Below are 20,661 nucleotides of genomic sequence, written 5' to 3' on the forward strand. Positions count from 1 at the left end.
AGGGTTGCGCCTATGAATGTAATTCAAGCACAGCTGCACCCCAGAATCATTGTCAGGAAATACTTGGGACGCATCGCAAAGTTTTTTTACAGAGTAAACGAACATTGAAGGAGCAATCTTCGGTTATTTTTGAACGTTTTTTTGGGAAAGTAGTTTTCTCAGAATAATTCAAAATTTTTAGGACAGCAGGACGCGGACGGTCAGCGCGTTGCCTACTAATCCTATGACAGCGCTCAATTCTCGAATTTCACACTTTTTCCAATAAGCCCTCGCAATCCTCGTTCGGGTCTCCAGGGAGGCCATGCAAGATTATATTATTTTTTTTTTGCGCTAAGATCTGTTTTCCAAGTGAACATTTTTCTCAGTTAACTGTGCAACGGCAAAAGTTGAATCAATCTCAGTACGCAGCCTTTCGCACAGTACCGGAGACGCAGCAGCGGCGAGCGCTGTCACACGAGATTCAAGACCTTCAAAACGTTCGTCGACAGATTTCTGAAATGACTTTATGTCTGCAATGTCAGTTTCAGCGCGTGGTTTGATGATGTCGCGCACTTTGCCGAAAATTGGATGCGCGGCCCGTTAGGCTACGCAATGCTGCTCATGGATTCAGTTGCCAAGGTCATTGCAGCTACCCGTTTTCCGAGCCTTCTCGCTGTAGACAGTCCACTGCGAGCACACTCTGCTTCTCTGGCTATATGGGCCGTTTAGTTTCCGTTTTCGTAGCATGGTTATAGCCTAAACAATATGAATCTTCCTGCGGGAATGGCACTGGGTTAGCGTTAGGTGAGTTTTCTGAGCAAGACTAAATTTGCTTGTAATGAAAACTTTTCATACCGAGGACCATGATGTATTACTCCAGAAATTCTGTAGCTATCGCCTCCGAGGTAATTTCCTCTTTTTCCTTGATAATTATTTGTGTGCTAGAGCTCAAGTCAGAGGTAACTAGAAATATTCAAAGCGAGCCTGCACAGCTGGCCAATGAAGTTCCGCACAGATCTATTTTAGCACGCCTCGTAGTTGACGTATATGTTAATGACCTCAGTCAAAAATGTTATCATTTCCAGGTCTTTGAGTACGCGCATGACACTCTTTTAGTATCGCGACATGTTAATTACGATCAAGCCGTCGCTAAACTACAAATGGACGCTATAAATGTCATGAGTTAAAGTGCAATATAGCTTTATTTCGGTTAATCAAAATAAACTTAGACTAACATGTTTACACCACCCTCTTAATTTTTTTTTCAGTAACCATTCCAGTATTTCTTCATTCTTCTCGGGGTAATGATCATGCATGCTCTCCTATATGCCAGACATTTCAGGTGTCAATTATTTCGGTGTTCATTTTAATTTCATAAGATCTTGTAAAAATCATTTAGCTTACGTTAGCGAACGTTGCACAAATTAGCATGATTATATGCCCTATTAAAACATTACGGGCTATTTATATAAAAAAATGCTTACACATTTATTAGCTTACGGTGATACGCGCTATGAATTTTGTTATTTTTATTCCTGACCGGCATTTTGGCGAAATATGATTCATTGTTTATTAAAGTCTATTATTCGAGCTGATATGTACAGTATGCCAACTACCAATGATTATAGCTTGTTTTTGTGCTCGCATATGCCTTCATTCATCTTGCTATTTAAATAACGTGTTATTCTTAAGTACATGTGAACTAAAAGGATTCTGCCTTCCATGTGCGCCTGTTCGAATATCGCGTCCGCGGAAGTGTTTCATTTTTATTCGACTGCGGAGAAGATATGAAGTACGAAATTGATCTAACGGGTTGTTAACGACTTGCGTGATATTGTCTTTTTTACAAGGGGTCGCAAAAATGTGAAGCCTCTTATCCTTATTTTATATGCTTGATTTTTTGTTTAACTTTTCTCACAGTTCTTATCTTCCTTTTCCTGCCTTTAACGCCTCTTTTTTTTTCGGTTTATGACGCGAACTGTCGTCAGCAGTTTGGTCTAGTGTGCATGACCTGGTGAAGAAATTACGTGGTGAAGAAATTACTCTTCTTTACGTTTCGGGGACAAGAAAAGTAGTTCCTTCCCCACTCTCCGTTCTTCAAGTGTGTATGTATATATATATATATATATATATATATATATATATATATATATATATATATATGGGTTGGTTGGTTTGGTTTATGAGGTTTAACGTCCCAAAGCGACTAAGGCTATGAGAGACGCCGTAGTGGAGGGCTCCAGAAATATATATATATATATATATACAGGGTGTTTCACCTAAGACTTTCTGCAATTTTTAAAAATAAGCTATTTGAATTAGATGCGCGCTTTTTCTGGCATAGCATTGCCAGTGGTGTAGTACTTACATCATAATTCAGCTAAGACGTGCTAACTAGCAGGCTTGTTAACAAATATTTAATATTTAACTTTTAAACTATTACCGTTGGGCTCCTTAATTATTGAGAGGCATGTAGCCCACCGTAAGTAATGTCCATATCCGTTTTTAGAATTTCGAGAACGCGATTATCCTCGGCGCTGTGGCCCAACAAATTTTGGCTATTTCGACGAGTTAGGTTCACTGGAGAGGTTGCTTTGCCTGCAAGCTTCTCAAACCGCATGTATTTTGGCGCGATGTAGGCGAAATTTGTTGGGCCACAGCGCCGAGGATAATCGCGTTCTCGAAATTCCAAAAACGGATATGGACATTACTTACGGTGGGCTGCATGCCTCTCAATAATTAAGGAGCCCGACGGTAATAGTTTAAAAGTTAACTATTAAATATTGGTTAACGTGCCTGCTAGTTAGCATGTCTTAGTTGAATTATGATGTACTACACCACTGACAATGCTATGCCAGAAAAAGCGCGCATCTAATTCAAATAGCTTATTTTAAAAAATTGCAGAAAGTCTTAGGTGAAACACCCTGGATATACATATATATATATATATTGAGACTGCGTACTTAAAGAATGCGTTATCGTTTAAAGAAGAAAGAGAAGACGAACCTATTTTTGCCTTTGACTTCCAGCTTCTGCGAATTTCAGTTGTGGCTCCATACACCTAGTCGCCTCATTTGACAGTATGTTAATTAACAGCAGTCAACGCTGATACTGGCCCCGTCCTTCATGATTGCACCTCACCTGATAATTATTCTGTTCATGAACAAGAGCGACGAGTCTGGGACGAAATCGGATCGAGTAAAATCGCACTTAAATTGGGACAGCTCAGTGAGCAAAAATTTTTCATTCTTCGCATCAGTCATCGCGTCATCGCTTAGCCGGTTTCAAGTGCCTATTAAGTTACAGGGTTGCAAGGTTGCAGAGTTCTCGCCTTCCTATAGCCTCTGTTCGTTCCAGGTGCAGTCACACGCTCACGTCAAAAAGTGCCTGGCTAAGAGAAGCTTCCTTGCGCGCCGTGCTGCAGCTGGAAGACCCATCAAAGAAAGTGCATCCACAGTAGCGTGCATTGTGTTTAGAACGCGCGTACAGATAGAGATGCAGTTTAAGGGGCAGTCTACTGAATTTTATCTACTATATTTTCTGTGCAAGAATCGAAAGATACTTGCCCAAGTAAACGAATACCCGGCTGTGTCGCGAAGGAAGACGACAGAAAAATGCATAACATAATTTTTTCACGTGGTAGTCATACTTTCTCGTTGTAGCCGGCGTCTGCAAACCATAACGTCGAGGACTCGATATATAGTTGGTATAGCAACCATGGGCAAATCTATTGAGATGACTGCTGCTGCGCCACCTAAGTCGCGTGGAGTGGTAATAATGAGCTTCACATTAACCGAGATGCAAAGGTTTTATTAAAATTACAGTCGAGAGCACTAACATCGTTTTAACATTACTATTCATAAACAGAGATGGGTAAATTTTTCGAGTTCCGTCATAATCAGCAGTTTCAGCGTTTTAGTTATTTTTCCTTATTGCCGATATGTGCCGATGTTTCTGGGTAGCACTAGGCGCAAGCTCTTGTGCAGTGGGTCCGGTCTCAGCTTTGTCCCTTTTAAGCTTCGCACTCCGAAGTTATGAGTAGGCGAGAGTAGCCGCTTGAAATGCCGTAGGGGCTAAACACATGCTGTAGCCGATCACTGGTAAGAGCCGGGTCAATTTGGTACCTCATGGCAGCGACTTCAATGCACTACGCCGGAGAATCGGGACCGTGAAAAGCGCAGCCAAACTTTTCACGAAGCTCTAAATAGCCATTCTTAGGCGGCTGCTGGAGAGTTGCATCCAGGCTTACCAAACAACACTTTACAGCGCCTCCTGTTTCACAGCTGCAACCACCTCCAAGACCTTCGACTCCTTGTGGAGTACTTGGGCATTACTGGTCTGGCTGCGGTTTTGTGAGCGAGCCCACGGTCAGCAAATCATGCCCCGAACTGACGACACCCTACTATATGCCCATATATGTCGAATTAGTTATTCTCGACTTTAATTCATAGATACCTGTCCACATACCACTCCTGGAGTTGTGGCGCAGTGGTTAAGCGATGCGCGACTGCCCGGCGATGGCAGGAGCTGCCACCAGTGGTGCTTGTGCGACCTATGTTGCTGTTCCCGAGTAACCTCTCGCGACCAATCATCAATTTAACTGCCACCTGACACGGTGGTCAGTTTGCTCACAATACGATGGGCAGGTTGTGATGACGTCACAAGGTCACGTGACTTAGGTGGCCCACTTAGTTTGCTTCTCCAGAGTTTTTTCCCTCACACTAGCTGCAGAAAGGGAGTTTTAATGCTATCGCTTTAGCAAGCAAGGCGAAATAAAATAAAAAACCATAGAAGACGAGAACAGAATAAGGGAAAACCCATGTTCGATTACCATTCCAATAGCACAAAGGCGTGCCTTTTCTCTTTCAGTAACGGCGATCGAAGGGGCCCTGTTAATTCCGAAGGCTTCTATTTTCAACCTTGAGTATTCGCTCTTATTCACGGAATGTCCGGGGCGATCGAGCTGAAGTTTGGTGCAGAGCTTTTTTAACATCTGCTTCAATAAAAGAAACGGTGAAGAAATGGGGGCCCCAAGTCCCTACAGCCACCCCTGCATTCTTGGGGAAGAAACGCAAGAGAAAGCCGAGGCCCTCTTAATGAGCTGCGCCTCAGCAGGGTGTCGCGGGGTTCGACGCGAAGCTACCAAGCATCCTGTTCTTGAAGCGGTCGCCGCCATGCAGATGCGTGAGCCCCTGTCGGCAGCGTGTGCAGCAGTGTCAGCGGCCAGGCGCGCGCACGGGGGTCGTGTGAGCGGGGAGGAAGATAGAAGAGCATCTGGTGGTTGTCTTGCAGCATAAGTAGGACCGTCCGGGTATGGTCGAACAGAAGGGCCGTCCAAAGGAAGCGTTCGTGTCCTAGCTCGCTTTTAGATAGTTCTTGTTTTGTAATTATCCTTTGGTCGTCGTCCACATATCCTGGAATCGGGCGCACTCCGGACGGGAAACTTAACGAATGGCCAGGGCAGGAACAAACATTGTGACACATCCTCACCCTCAACTCAACCCGTGCATTTTGCCCTCCCTCACCTTTACCTCACCACTTCTGCCGCGTCTCGACCTCACCTCACAAATTATTCTGCGCTCATTCTCCCTCACCCTCACCGACTGAATCCATCATGAGGATGCCCTTGTGAGGGTGCCCATCTCTGTTGATAATTTACGCCACCTCTAGTTACAAGAGAAGTTAAGCCGGCAGAGATTTCTCCCAGCAGAAATAACGAAAATAAGACTGTGTATCGCGATCACTGCCATTCATAAGGTGGTTTAGTTTATGAACTCCTGGCGGCGCTGCCGAACTACTTCGAGATCCGCGAAGTTCTCACACCACTGTACAGCGGTTGGTTACGGCCTGACATTTTTTTGCCCATTTAAAACATGAATTCCAGCTAAAACTGCGAGCTGTGCTCCCGCTATATTGCGACCACAAGGAAATATCTACAATAATATATCAATATATTTTCTTTTCTGTCCTAAAAAAATATAAGAAAAGAAGGCAGCCGACACGTGGAACAGCAACAAAAAAATGGCGGCCATGGTTAGTGTGTGCTTTGGTAGATAGCGTTTGCCCCTCACGCGCGCGAATATTCTAGGAAGCGCGCTCATAACCTGGTCTGAAACAGCCTGAGTATGAAAAAACAATGAGAAAACTACAGGTGAACGCAAGCGTTGGTCCTGTTGTTACCATGTTCTTTGCCTGTGTTTGTTCGCGCTAGCTATTATGTCTTCACATTCCTTTGCAGAAACTTCAAGCTCATATTATTTATTTATTTATTTATTCAATACTGCAGGCCTTTACGGCCCAAGCAGGAGGGGCATACAAATGACATCAGCGTATAGAACGAAGATAGCAAATAATAATTTCAAAACACTTGTTCTATGGGCAATAGAACATGAGCAAAACAAGGACTAAACGAAATGCAAATCGAGCTCTTCATTTGGGAAGTGAAACATAAACAAACAGATATATTTTTTCTTTATATTTCCCAGGCTTCACAACAATGGCCTCGTGGACATAAGAACTCCCTCTCTATCAAGCTTGGTAAGTGATGCTTCTTCTGAGATTTTAAACAAATTTTTGATGTCTTGTCTCTTCTTTCGCTACGGGGCCTTTCTGTCCCTCCAGCACAACGCAGAGTAGCAATGTGTTCTTGACTTTTACACTTTGTAAGGACACCCTGATCTTCATTAGAATGCCTTCTCTCTCTGCCTAAGGCAAAATTTATGCTTTTGGGAGAGTCATAGCGTAACGCGATCCGCTACCATGATCCGCTGCCGCGAGGTGCCAATGCGCGTGCGCAGAACGCCCTAAGGGCGTCAGATGGCGCCACTTGCCCGGTATTTGACGTTATCATCATCATCATCATCATCATCATTATCATTATCATGACTGCATGCGCGCCTGCCGCGTCGGGACCAATCAGCCCGTTCTCAGTAGCACCCGCGGAAGGGGGTCACGCTATGCTATCTCTCTATTGAACAAGTAGGCCACAGGAAAGGCACAGGCGATCGAGCCCGCACCCTCGTACCTGTGTTGTCGAAGCCGAAGACGTAGCTTGGGCAGGGCATTGCAGCCACGGTGCCGGCGGGCGTCTCCTCCCAGCACAGCAGGCCGTCCCACGTCTGCGGACACATGAGGCTCCCTGCACAAAGAGGACAGAAGCAGCGTTGGAACAATTGCGCCGACCGCTGCTCGGCAAAGTTTCGAGGCTGAGCGAGGTTGCTTTATTCTGCGGTTACCGACGACGCTTTTGAGGGCGCCGCCAGCCGGACACTTTCAAAAGATGCTGCGCGGTGCTTTGCGACCAGCAGTGGCGACAGCTCCGGCCCCGGCACAAGCGTTGCTCAGACGAGGCCGCATTATGTAACGATTCGTTTAGTTTTCATCTCATTTGGACGTGACGCCAGTCGTGAAGAAAGGAACAGGAGGTAGGGAAATAAACGACGAATCAGAGGCAAGCTCGGACCGATCGCAGGAACCACCACTGGCCCTCTTACTCCCGCCGCCGCAGCCTACATGCTGGTTGAGTGACACGGAATGTACTCTGCCATTTCACCTGGCAACCCCAGCACAGTTTCTTTACGGAGACGGGATTAGGGCCGATAAGCTCGTCAGGCACGTCATGACAGCACCGTATATAGGGGTATAAAGCCTGGCCGTTTCCTCATCTCCACGTGACTGACATTAGAGCGTTGGTCGGTGTCTGGCGGCGAGCACAGGCACTCCTCGCAACCATGGGCAGAGGGTAAGCCCACCATGCAAAGGACAGCTCTCGCAGATGGTTATCGCTTCACGGGAATGAAAATTAACCTGAGCCGTTTTTTTCGTCCTGATATGCGAAATAACACAGGTATTTGCTCTCACGGGCACTTCCCGCGGTTTACTATAATGATAATAATAAAAAAAAACATTTTCTCCCGAGATGCTGAAGCAGAATAGTCTCTGGTTCTCACGGACGCCTGAGACACCGGAAGACGATGAAATATTTTCTCTGGCGCTTATTTCTTCCCGGAACGCTGAACAAAAGATGGAGCTGCTGAGCCACTACAAAGAATACGAAGCCACATGTTTCTTACGCTCTGAGAACTTTGGGAACTCCTTAGACTATTTTACGACTTTCCTTTCCTGAAAGGCCGTCCCCTGCCCAGAGTAGCATGCTGACAGTTTTAAGCTAGAAAAAATACGCGCTTTTTCTATTGTTATTCCCTGTCTCGGTGTATATCCCCCTCTTAACGCAGATATGTACCGTACTTACTCGCGTAAACGACGCATCCCTACTTTGACTGTAAAAAAAATGCATTTTTTCCCTCTAGCGCAATGAACGCATTTCTTTTGGTGCGTAGTCAGCTGATGATGAAAATGAACGCTAGGAGGCGAACTTTCTTTAATGCCGAAACAATTACGCAATACTACGCCGTGCTATAAACTACCATCTATGGAATGTGAACATTACTGTATATGACACTACGGGTCGAAAGGCCGATAAGAATAGTACGAAAGGAATCTGAGAATCGACAGAAACCACGGCTGTCCCAAAGTTTTCTTTTTCATTTAACTTATTAGATTCTAGCAACTTTTTGCGGTTGGGTTTCGCGCTAAATTCTGTGGGCTGTGCTGAAGTAACCTGCAGTGGTGCTCTCTTTACAGATCAATATGGACCGCTATACGGGCGGCTTTAAGTTAAAAGTGTTTGACTACGCTCTCGATCACTGGTACCGTGTAGAAGAGAGAGCTTTATTTTATTTTGAAAGTGACACATACCGGATGAACTCTTTATTCCACCACCATACTTGCGATCCGGTTTTTGCCACTTTCAAATTTTTCTGAATATTTTATTCTGCGTAATGAATGCACTTCGATTTTGGTCCAACTTTCGGAAAAAAAAAAAGTCCGTTCATTATGACAGTAAATACAGTATTTCTTTCATTGCTGTTTAGTATATGCAATGCGTTTTTTAGCGTACCTTTTGGGCATAACGCCAAACGATTCTCGCGAATACCGCGACTGTACAAGAATCTCAATGCCCCTCGAAAAGTGCTATAGCCACGGCCTGAGCAACCTTTATTCTTTAAACCTCGAAACCCACGGCGTTCTACGGCGATTCGGTGCTTGGTTGATGTACACGTAATTCCCGTGACCTATCGCTACTCTGCAATGAGTGGCTGCCATGAAAGAGCATGAGAGGCATAAAAACTCACGGTCTATTTCGCCGTTTAGAGTAGACGTAAGCACACAACGCGCTGCAGGAAAAGCGTAGGGTATGCTAGGACGGCTCAATGATACTGATATCCGCACTCCAGTCTTGGGTAGCGTCCCGCGCCAGCGGCTTATCTTTCCTCAACTATCCTTTGCGAGCGACAGCGCTCCTCTTCTTATGGAGTTTTTGTGCATGGCGACCCGCGCGACTAGAGGCCAGGTTAGTGGCAGTGGTAATGGATGGTGCCATGGGACCTGCTTTGCCGGCGCGCGCATTACGTTATGACGGCAACTTACGCGGCGTATTCGCCTCGCTCTTGAAGTGCCTCCAGGGCCACCCGTGCGCCTCTCGAGCTGCAGGGCAGAACTTACAGGCTCCTTCTCGCCGCGTACTGCCATGGGACAACGAATACGCTGTTGTTGTTGACGCATGCGCTGCTTCGACGGGAGCACAGCACGTAGGCACCAGGGGCGAGTGAACTGAAAGTTTTGCCAATGTTCGCCTAGGTTCGGCTCCATGTTCTCCTCCGTTCTGAAGCCAAGATCGCCAGCGGTGCGCCGACAACGAGAGATAAAAGCATTTCATGCTTAAAATGCGCAGGTGATCGATCATACGAAGTGGCGCGAAAAACTGCGCTACATTTGGCTTTTACACTGACTGGCTTTCCATCGCACCTTTGAACTTGATTTCGCCTTCGCTTTTGCGCACCGCTGATGCGTGGGTTTCTGAAGGGTTGAGGCTTCTGGAGGATGGACGTTGATGCAGGGTGGAGGCGGGAGGAGGCTCGCAGGTGGGAGATGCATTTTTACTGGTAGGTGCCGGGAAGTGCAATTTCCAGCCCCTGAGGATGCCTGGGACCGGAGAGTGCCCGGTCCGATAGGGGCGCTAGGGGGTGGAGTATTGTCGCGTCAACCAGTCTCAGGCCGGAAGGAGGGAAGTAATGGCTGATTTATTGGCAGCACTGCCAGGGAACGATATTCTGTCTTGAGCCAGCCACAATAGACTAGCTCGAGGTACCAGAGCGAAGTTTCAGCCCAACTCAGACGTTCACTGGTGTCGTCGCCATCGGCGGCCGGTGTCCCCTATGCTTCGTGAGACCGGTGCTGCTGCAGCACACGCACACAGTCCACAGCTTTTTCTCCAAAACACGGCTACACTGTTAAATGAATGAAAAGAGATGTCCCTGTGCTCCGGTAAGATCGAACAAATATGCCTCAAAGGCAGCAGAGTCTCGAAGGCACAGCTCTAGAAAGGATACTGCGAGGTGGATGATTTGGATGCGAGACACCACGCTGTATTAGTGGGCACTACAGATGATCACTTTTAACGGGCCAGCATTAAGGCTGCGCAGAAACTCCAGCGTCGTCGTCGTTGGCGCTGCGAGCGAGAAACGTGCTGAGAAGCAACCCAGGTAGGCTACCTGTCATCACAACCTACCCACAAGATTGTGAACAAAGTGACTACGGTGGCAGGTAGCAGGCAATGATTGGTCGCAAAATGCTGCTCGAGAAGAGCAACCTGGGTCGCGCAAGCACCGCCGGTAGCAGCACCTGCCATCGCAGGGCAGTGGCGCGTCGCCTAATCGCTGCAGCACTGCGCCTGGAGTGAGGTGAGGACTCCCAGCCTTAGGGTCCCCTCCAATTTCTTTTCTCCTCACCTCTGCATATACCTGCTGTTGTCAGTTTAGACATTCGCCTCAAGCAGCAGTAAGTGAGGACTTCTGGATTTGATTGAAGCGAAGACGTTGAAGTTGGCGGCAACAGCACTAGCAAAAATCTCCATTTAGTTTTCGTGCGGCAGCCGTCTTCTTCATTGATGTCTTAAGGACTGAGATGATGCGTCTTCCTTCATTGACCTCAAAAACAGACGAATGGACCAAGAATTTGACTCAGACTTGGTGAAAAAGGAGCACAAATGCCACAGGGAAGAGCGCAATGGATTAAACGGTTAGCGCAGGTAGCGAAAGAATGCCTGCATATAATGCAAGGAAGCTTGGAAGCGGTGTAAGAGAAAAAATATTCACTCGTAAGTTGCACTCCCGTTAATAATTTAGTGCGGTGAGAGCAAAGTGCGCGCCTGTTTACGAACGAAGAAGAGTATTTTCCTGAGCGCAGTTAAGAACGCGAGTTCTCGGTTCTGAGAGTAGAGAGTGAAAAGAGGCCGCTTCATAATTCATTTCGCGAAGGCACGCGGAAGTCGTTTAGTTTCACTAAACTGCAAGTTTCATGGCTGGCTTTGAAGGGGCGACTCTACCCAAGCTTAACCTGAAAACTTCAGCTTCATTAGCATAGTAGACGGAACCTCACGTTGCTTTGCATTGACTTTTCACCCCTGTTGAGAGACGGCGAAACTCCCGGCACAGTAAGTAGCTTGTTTGCAGTTTAACACACCACGTGTTTTAAGAGCGCCCAGTGCCAAACGGGCGAAGAAGAAATAAAAAAAAAATGAGGGATGACACTTCTTCATAAACGCGTATTTTGCAGTTAAAGCGAAAAAATTAGCAATGGTTTATCTCTGGTTAAACCTGGACGATTGCGAAGGCAACGAAGAAAGAGAAAGAGAGGTGATGGAGAGCGCGCGGCAGCGGCGGCGGCCCCAGCACGCTAGCTATGCGCTGCTACTACGCATGCGCAACTGGCGAGCGTGGCGGCGACACCTCTGAGTCACCCGTGCAGCGACGGCGCCGGCGCGCCAGCTGTGCGCCCTGTGACGTGACTGTCCTCGCGCATGCGCAGTATGGCCTTTCCTCAGCTCCGCGAAATGGCTCGACGACTCGCGTAGTGTTGCTTTCGCAACAAAAGTGTGCCCCTATCGGGAACCAAAGTCCACAACGCCACTTTGATTAGCGGGAAAGTCCGTCCCGCAGCTACACTCTAAACAAAAGGGAGTAAAAAGGGACTAAACTGTCCTCTAGTGCGGTCCCTTTTATGAAAGGGAGTATGCTAGGAGGACAGCTTACGCTCTTTCTACTCCCATATAGGCGTATTTGTGTTCAGAGTGTACGACTGTGAATCCAGCGAACTTTCGTGAGATGTTTGCAAGTGCAAAGATACAGATGACCTGGAGAGATGATACTGCAGGGGAGTTAGTTCCGCGGTACAGAATTTGACCTAATAAGAAGGCTACAAAGAGAGGAAAAGACTTCCCGACTCTGGGCGGTAGCTTGAGCGCGCCGTGAGTCAACAGTGAAATGGACAAGACGGAGAAAGCAGAGTTGGGGTGGGACGCGTTCCCTGGACGGTGGTGTCGCAAATCACCATACGCTTCTTGCACAGTGCAGATGATCTCGCGGTTCATAAAAGTTCCTGCTTTCTTCAGCGCTTAGTTCATACATAGCGATGCGAATATAGATTCATTTTTTTTCTGTTTTTCCCGTACACTTCATAAATGGCGGCATATATAAAAATGCAGAAGTGGAAAAGCGTCATGAACAAAGAAAGTGGCGGGCAAAGGACGGAAAGACTGCGACGAGGAGACGTCCTCTCTGATGGCGCTTCTGGAGCTTTCGCACGCTTTGATGCCAGAGTAAAGAAGGCGTGCATCTGCTCACAAGCCTGGTCAAAACACTCGGCCGACGGGTCGGTGTCAACCCCCGAACGACTGCCAGATCTTCCTGGCATAGCCCCACACGCCGATGCTTTCCATAACTTCAGTAACTGCTGACTTCTTTCATATCTCTTGTAGCTGCGACAAAGTCGACGAAGAGCGCCTACAAAGCAATAATGCTAAACAAAAAAGTGTAAATCTCTCAGACAGCCACGCATCTCCAAGCACGGAGGCGCTGGTGCCAGCAACAGGTAAAATATGATTCATCACTACATATCTAACAATTCTAGACTAAACCATTTTTTAGCGAGAAACCTTTTGTGAACGCATTTTTTTTCATATAATGTAAGATTTCACTATAACAATCAATATATCGGCGGATCAATCGGCGGCAGTCTTGAAGTTTTTTTGCTACTAAAGTATTTTCAACCGTCAAAAGCGTTCCCCGTTGGTTTTATATGGGAGTCAACGGTTCGATGCCATCGATGGAAACACTTTAAAAGAAACATTTTGCTACATACCAGAAGAATCGACCATTACCTTCAATATCTCTGTAAAAATAACTTGCAGTTTTCAGTTTTGAACATTGTTGTCCGAAATTGTTGGACATGAAAGATGACTTGATTCCAGTCTTCAAGGGCCTAGTTTTGATTAGTGTTGATATTGCCGGTCAGATTCTAAGCGCTTCTGACGAGCTTCACTCGCCAAGAGCGGCTTTCCTGCTTGAAGCCGGTTCGTGAGCCCAACACAGTATTATTTCTGCTTTATTTAATTTAGTATGCCCTGAAAGCCATTAAGACATTATGAAGGGACACTAAAGGGAAATACCAAATGAAGCTAGACTGATAGGTTAAGGCCACCGGACGGAAAATATGTCATTTAACAACGCTTTCATTAGCCGGAAATTTACGCGAAAGCGAAGTACACGTAGAGCCACTACTTGAAGATCAGTGCAGCGGCGACGAGTGACGTATTCGCGAATTTCTGGATGAACACTATTTCACCGTCTCGATGTGCAATTACCGTCGAAATACGAGAAAAGTAGTGTGAAGCCTGCCATTTCCAATATTGGGCCAATTATCTGTGCTGCTTCGGACGTGCAAAGCCGACAATGCGAAGAGTCTCGTAATCGAAACAGCGCAAAATAGAATACGAAGACAAAGGTCAGTCACAAATACGAACGTTGAATCTTTCGCCTGGCATTCTCTGCACTCAGGCTGCGTGTAGCCTTTGCACAAGGCAAATTTAGAACTGCAAGCTCTCAGCGGCATTCACGGTGTGTGTGATGCTACGCGGCAGGTGAAGGGATTTCGTTCTCACTTCAGCCGTCTAATCGGCTACTTGGTACAGAGAGTGGGCGTTATGAAATTTCAAAGTTTTTGTTTGTTTATTTTTAGTAAGCGCTCATGCAGACGCGCTCATGCATGCACGTCGTCATCGTGTGAAGCTCTATGCGAGCGCGTAGTGTTTCATGTTTTCTGCGCAGTGGAAAGGCGAATACGCTTTTAGATGTGCATTCAATCATCTGAGTGGTATCACATTCACGCTCCACCACCTCTCATTTGGGTCCTGTGTTCCGCAGCGCGGGTGGCCTGCACTTGCACCATGCCGCCGTGACCACTGTTCTGTCGACTTTCTGTGTTCGCTTTCCGGCCGCGTTTCAGGCCTTTGGAAGTCGCGGCTCTGATTGGTAGGGATGTAAAGACGTCGCAGAAATGACATCACGGCAGTTCATTTTTCGCGGGTACTTTGATTGTGAAAGGGCTTCAGGACCTCCATTCGCGGCTTTCTGAGCAACGCAGCCACCTTTCCAAGCATAAAAAAAACTTTGATTCTATCGGTAAAAAAAAAAAAAAACTTTGGAGAAGGCCAAGCTCCTTTTGTACGCGGTACCCTTCATGTCGTTTTCACTGTAAACGGCTGCAACAATGCGGTTTGCCCGCCTTCAGTGTGCTCGAGTTTCTGTGAATAATCTTACTGGGATAAAAATTTACGGAGCAGTGTTACCCTACGGCGCTCCTCTAAGGTTAGTCTTCGAGGAATTTTTATGCCACTAGTGGTCTGGGATCGAAAATACCAGCATTTATACCTTTCTGCAAATACCGTTTCAGAATTTTGATTAGCGCATATAGACAGCATGAAGAGACAGCGTTGTGACGTTTCAGGTTGTTGCGAGCAATACCTTGGCCGGAACTAGCCGCCTTCGGGAAGGAAACCGTGGTACAATTCGTTTTCTTCAATGAAGGATCACCGGATTGTCGGCTTTCTGTCAGATGTTGACATCGCTGCTGAAAGTCATATGGAAATAAAGTGCACGAGTGCAAAGCACAGAAAGCTGAGACAGAACGGGAAGGGGACAAGTCTGTAGTGGGAGTCATTGTGGAAGCATGAAACAAATCAACGAGAGAATCTCGATCTCCGCTGCGCCGTACAAGTCCGCGCTGCGATTCTGTGTTCTACGCTCGCATGATAATTTTGGCATGGTTATCACACTGCCTTTCCGGGCATGTGCCTGGGAATTGTACGCACAAGAATGGAAGGCTGCTAGTTAACCAGCATCCATTTCATTTGCCGGGCGTAACACTTGGTCCAGGAAAATTCTTACTAGGCATCAAAAGTGGACAGTTCGGGCATTTCTAGTCCTTCGTCAGACTAGGCTGTGAAGCGCTTTGTATTTACCTTGGCCAGTCGGGAGAGAAGAAGCGGCAGACTGATGAGGGAGCTTAATAAGCTGACATATTCGTTCAAGTGAAGAAGCTCTCAAGAAAGTACCTACTATAACGACAAAAGAGAGGGCCGAACCACAGAGTGCTTAATAATAAAGTGACAGGTTATGCGCAGCGTAGCAGCGCCTTTTTTTTTTGACCGTTTCTGTAAATCGCCTTCCTGTGATGAAGCCTTTATAGCGTTTTCTGAATTTTGTAGCACTCTCTTTTTGTCACTTTTTTGCATTCCATTTTATAATTCGCCTGCTTTATCCCTGTCGGCCCCATCTGGAACCGCGAACCGTATATCAGGGCTGAAGGCGAGTCCGATATCGATCACTGCGAGTGTTCCCTTGCACACGGGGTATAGTTGCCCCGTTTTTAACGGGTGAACGGTGGCGTTCATCACGCGACTCCACCGTCGCGCCACGGCCCCATATCGGAAGACAAGGCAAGTGGTTGACCCCGTTAGGAGCGAGGGTATCTTCACGCCTCCCCAATTTCAAGCGCGCACAAAGGGGAAGCACGGCCGGGACTTGATCCTGACCAAGGAAGCGCTCTAGCATGGCCGGATTGGGTCTATATATCCTGTCGCCATTCTAAGTTCCTCATTTATTTCTCCCCAGTGCTAGCAGAAAACGGGCTTCGGGTTGTTTTCGATGTAATGTCGCGCGGCGTATCGAAAACTACTGGCCAGAGATGGCGTGAGGCCACTGAAACGGCCCCTACTAGACGGACGTCCACGACTTCCAAAGACCTACGGCTTGCTCGGGTGCAGCCCATTTTCACAGCTATTTTAGCTTCGCCTCTCGAGTTTTGTGCAGTCAATGGTTCCACATGCATGCTCGTATAGTGCATGCAGTGACCGTGCGGTGAGTTTTTATACTGGGCTACATGCTGAGCAACCGATCTGAGCATGCGTTCCGTGACATTGTCGACTACGTTGGATTGGTTTCGTACTCTGTTGGTTTCTACAGCGAAGTCTTGTGTTGCGATGCAGATTACCAGTTCGCTACTCCGGAAGAGGTCACGTGTCTGGCAAGACTGCACAACACAAACAAAGATGGCAGTCCTGTCCTGGTCCACGACGGCCCTTTGGCTTTGTGTCATGCTTCGATTTGCAAGCTTTGGTGGAGAATGTGGCTGCTTTGTCGAAGGCGAGAGGATCATAGAGGCCGATATCACCTAATCCTAATCAGCCTGAAGAACCACACCGATGGCCACGCCGAAATGTCACTCTGTGTGTAAGGACGTCTATATTGTAGCCTGAACCGCACCACAACTATTTCAAGTCAAAATGCCTCTATGTGCTGCCACCTTTCTGAAAGGTTCAAGAAGCTTTGTACTTCCTTTATTCACTAATAGATTCAAGTCACATTGCGGTCCTTACCAGACAAACTGAGCGTAGATACATATTCACGTTCGGCTTTTCTCAACCACTTGGGTGTTGAAACGCTGGGTATATATGCAACCGGCTATGGTTGCCTCATTAGAGCAGCATGAAATTATGGCAAGAGAAGTAGAGAATTAGCTGTACTTGCCGTTGACTGCAGTTCCATAAGCAAATTTTGAAACCACGCTTCGAGGCTTTCTATTGGGAGTCAAGCCGTATTGGCATAAAAAACATGGAATTCCTTGGATGAAGCTGTTGTCATGTAGTTTACTTTAGAAAAGTTTGTGCCATGCACGATATGGCAAAATAAGGCAAACAACTCTTTATCGAGGGGAACGTTTGAAAAAGTCGTATTGCGGTCGTACTTATTTACGCGAACCAATCTGCGTTCGCAGGTGGATTCGCCGTATGTGCCTTATGGACGACAGTAGCGTCTTGTGTGAGCACGGCGAGCTTGAGAAGGGCAGGCAGCATCGGAACATGATGCGTGAGTAGTTTGAAAGCAAGAGAGGATTTAAAGGGAAGTAAGAGGAGGTAGGGGCTAGAGGTTGAGAAAACATGACAATACTAAAAGCCTGGCAACGCCACCTTAGTGATCACTATTTACATCCACCGCTCTAATCACCTCATCACCTACTTGCGCACAATTTCGTCGGTCCAGTTCTGTATTCACCGCCGCATTGACGTACCACTATGCGGAGCGAAGCGCCATCAGGGGCGCGAGCGGATTGAAATCTTCAACACTATCATCATAATCACCACCATCATCACCATCAATATCATTCTGACTACGCCACTGCAGGGCAAAGGCCTCTCCCTTATCATCCCAATTACCCTGTCTTGTGCCAACTGAAATGTTAGCCTCATCGTTTACTCGTCGACGGCAAGCATCAAACATAGCAACGCAAAAGAGCTGGAGATGATAAGCGAAAGCTCGAGGTCAAGTTCAGTTCTCAAAGAAGCCGTGCCTACAAAATGAAACCACTCTCACAACGCGATCATGCGACATTAATCAGTGAATACAAGGCAAGTTTACGGTTACCGGGAAGAAAAAAGTGCCGAGTGAAACGCTTGGCACGAGTGACCATGGTGCCGGTCACTTTTTTCCAATCCTCAGGTTTTTGATCGATAACGCGCTCTGGGGCGCGTCGTCTGATTTCCTACGGAAACGACAAAATGACACTCTACGGACTTTCCAGCGAGAATACACAAAAATGGAACGCAGCAAAACGCTTTCTATATTAGCTTTTCTGTTTTTTTTTTGTTTGTCCTTCACACGGCGGCATCACGACGAGTCGAGGGCAGAGATGCTGTTTTACGACGCACGAGTCTTGGAACCCTAGAGCGCTTTACTATGCCAGTCTTGAATCGACGGTTCCTAGCTCCGTCCGCTGGGTGGCGAGGAATGATCTGGAGTGTCGAATTGCTTGCGTTTCACGACGCCGACGTTGAAGCGACGGGCTGTCGCTAGCGACTTGGCGAAGAGAGATAGAAACAAGCAAGGTATAGACTAGGCTTTTCGACGCCTGTGGCGGCGTCTTATTTCTCTTACCCCCTTATTTCGATCTTATTTCATTCCAGAGTCTTATTTCCTTATTTCCCTTCAAGGGAACTTGCAAGTGTGCAAAGTGCAAGCAGATCTGAAACCTGCACTGAATGTTCTGTAGGAATCCACTCTATTTCGTCATGCGCAGTCCATGACCAATGATTAGAATATGAATTTGTACCCTGCAGACGGTTCAAGAAGGGGCGGGGGGGGGGGGGGGGGCACTTCGGGTGCTATATTAATCCAATGCTATCTTAATTATCGTTATAGCATAATGAACAGCCCAGAGGACTTACAATTTGCTTCCGGTGGCTGCCGTTTCACGTTGTAGTCGTAGGTAATATTGCTGCAGATCTTGCCCAAGAATCTCAGCCATATTGTACTTTAATTGCTGTCTCAAAGCGCAAGAGCTTCACCTCTGCACACTTGCTTTACAAGAGGCGTGTCGAGAGAAAGAACTCCTCTCTTGTAGCGCTTGCGCAGTAACTCCCCCTACACGTCGTGGGAGATGTAAATAATCTTCTTTTAGCGTGCCCACGTTTTCGCGACGAGCGTGAGACACTCCTGCCGAACCTGAGGGGAATGAACGTTCATTTCGAAGATGTCTCTCTCATCGGGTACCCTGAGAAGCGAACGATCACAAAATTACTCGAAGTTTTCACAAGATAGTGACCTTAATGGACAGTATCCTCTAAAATACAATTAGGTGACTCAGGCGGAGCATTTGCCCGTAGACCACTGTAAGACTAACCCAGCGTGTACATAACCAGCACCACCAACACTATATGTTTCTTAGTCTTGACAGTTTGTTGTACGTTGGCACTGAGATTAGGAGAACTGAATCGGAATTCCGTTGTGCACGAGAGCAGTTCTGATTTATTCCGATTTCCTTTGGCATGCGGTAAACGGAGGATGCAGGGGGCGAACTCCACTGTGTAGTTGGGACTCCTAAAGCTTCACATCAATGGCCGTCGCCCGAAGGATTTGCGCTGTCACTGTTCATAAGGTTTGTAGGCGCGCACAGAAATGATGACCACTGAAATGCCGACAGGCATGCGGTAGTGTTTTTCTTCATGGACGTCGGAAAACTCCGGGGGATTTCCGAGTTGCTGAATTGTAGACGCGCCTACATCTACTGGCTTGTGACAACGGCTTTACCCTATAGCGCTTTTACTGAAGAGAGAAAGGGGAGGGGGCTAAACACAGTTTGTTGTCTCGGTGCTCATTCTTGTCAGAAATAAGAAGAGACCGCCTACAGCAGTGGAAGCTGCGTGCTGGAACTCGACATTTTCCTGGCAATGCTGCTTTGATGGCTTGTCATGATTTGTCGGAGTCACAGGTATCCCACTTATTATATAAGAGGACGATAGTGTATGCGAAGTCAATTTAAATAGCCGCGAAGCCGAGACTGAGTGTGGCCCCCTAGTCAAATGCCGGTGGCATGAACAGACCCTGCGAATGAAGCGCGACTATAGAATGTGCAATAGAATGGGATATAACAATACAATAATACTGGAAAATTATTAAACAAGAAATCCTATGTTTTTACATGTATAAAAAATTGAAATGCATTGTTTAGTATTGGCTATTGTAGTCAGGCGACTGTTGCTGGCAGAGCATATGGTTTTCGAAATTACTTTTTTAACTTTGGAGTTGAAAAGCCAGTAAATCCAGACACCTAGGACAGTACAAGCAGAATTGCGGGCAACTCACGTCAGTTTGTGGTAGCGAACACTCTGCGCGAAACCTGCGCATTGTATGCAAGTGCTGTCCAAAAGAGCAGCCTTATTGAAAAGAACACTGCTGCCATTGCGCATGCCCTCCTTCCCTCTCTCCAAGAGTACACAGTCTATTCAGACTCACAAGCCGCTATACACCACATACAGAAACGCACCCTAACCCCTTCTCTCCAGCAGGAGGTCGAACGAGTGGTCTCCGCACTGCAGCCTTCCATCGTTTTCCTCCGCTGGGTCCCTGGGCATTCAGGGATTGACGGCAATGAGCTGGCCCATCAGCTTGCCCACGACACACTTTTCCGGGCACCGTTGATCGCCTGGCCAAGCCCTCGGAGGACGGTGGGAGATTCACCCTTCGCCGCACCATAAAAGAGGTCTACCTCGAGCTCCGCCTCGACAAACGCCTTTACCCTCCCCCTCATCCATCACTCACGGTGCCGGAGGCTCGCCTTCTTCGGCACATTCAAATGAATGCAGTCATCGCCCCGTCCCGCCTCTTTCTCTATCGCTATCGATCAGACCCTTCCTGTCCCAACAGCCCCTGTATCTATGCGGACCTGGCC

The 20,661-nt window shown here is 47.2% G+C and overlaps 1 pseudogene across 1 annotated transcript in view; it reads right to left on the reverse strand.

Annotated features, from left to right (window-relative positions):
- The window catches only part of LOC149341139 (secretin receptor-like), a 132,323-nt pseudogene that overhangs the window by 74,665 nt on the left and 36,997 nt on the right, over positions 1-20,661 (reverse strand). The window contains exon 3 of the transcript XR_016282874.1: positions 7,004-7,117. The product of XR_016282874.1 is annotated as a secretin receptor-like (transcript). The remainder of the gene's footprint in view (positions 1-7,003; positions 7,118-20,661) is intronic.

The sequence above is a fragment of the Amblyomma mixtum genome, chromosome 5 (assembly GCF_055824585.1).
Source record: "Amblyomma mixtum isolate Tamu chromosome 5, ASM5582458v1, whole genome shotgun sequence".
NCBI lineage: Eukaryota > Metazoa > Arthropoda > Arachnida > Ixodida > Ixodidae > Amblyomma > Amblyomma mixtum.